This window comes from Rhincodon typus, chromosome 26 (genome assembly GCF_021869965.1).
Source record: "Rhincodon typus isolate 14 chromosome 26, sRhiTyp1.1, whole genome shotgun sequence".
Lineage (NCBI taxonomy): Eukaryota > Metazoa > Chordata > Chondrichthyes > Orectolobiformes > Rhincodontidae > Rhincodon > Rhincodon typus.
Window position 1 is genome coordinate 1,003,619 of NC_063357.1, and position 403 is coordinate 1,004,021.

Sequence of the window (403 nt, forward strand, 5' to 3'; positions counted from 1 at the left end):
GCCTAGACCCTAAAAGAAGGGTCTAGGCCCGAAACGTCAGCCTTCCTGCTCCTCCGATGCTGCTTGGCCAGCTGTGTTCATCCAGCTCTACACCTTGTTATCTCTTTAATTTTATTTTGAACTGTTTAATTTTTCCAATTTATAATTACATGTTTACCAGTTCAGACACTTGCAGTCAGATTTCTAGCACCATTATATAATCAGAAAATTCCAAAATTCAGAAAAAACTTGGCTCCAAGAATTAACGTCCCGGAGAGGCTACAGTCTTTATCTTTTCCTGAATGTGAAGATCAAGACTGAATGCTTACTGGCATCAAAGCCCTGCAAAATCAAAACAAGACTTTTTTCTTCCTGTAATCCAGTCCCTTTGCTGTAAAGACCAATAAGTTATTTGTCCTCCTTA